The sequence below is a fragment of the Penaeus monodon genome, chromosome 20, assembly GCF_015228065.2.
Source record: "Penaeus monodon isolate SGIC_2016 chromosome 20, NSTDA_Pmon_1, whole genome shotgun sequence".
NCBI lineage: Eukaryota > Metazoa > Arthropoda > Malacostraca > Decapoda > Penaeidae > Penaeus > Penaeus monodon.
The window spans coordinates 6,251,229-6,251,497 of record NC_051405.1 but is presented as its reverse complement, the minus strand read 5'-3'; positions in this window follow the sequence as shown (position 1 = coordinate 6,251,497).

The following is a 269-nucleotide window of genomic DNA, read 5'->3' as shown; positions in this document are numbered from 1 at the left end:
CGGATGAAGGGAACAAGAAAGAAGCAAATCGCGAGCGGCCTCCACCGCTCCTAGGCCTGAGCGATTAGCATGATGGACCGGCTGACCGTCCGGGCATTAAATAAAAGCTTCTGGCAGCTTAAATACTATAATTGTTGGTCACCTTTAGGCTGGGCGAGAGACGGACGACAGGCCTACGTTCAACCCTTTTCCTTCATCCTTTCACACTGGGCCGAGAGCCACCACCATCAAACGCATTGCTTTTCTGTTCACTGTTATGATTCTAAGGA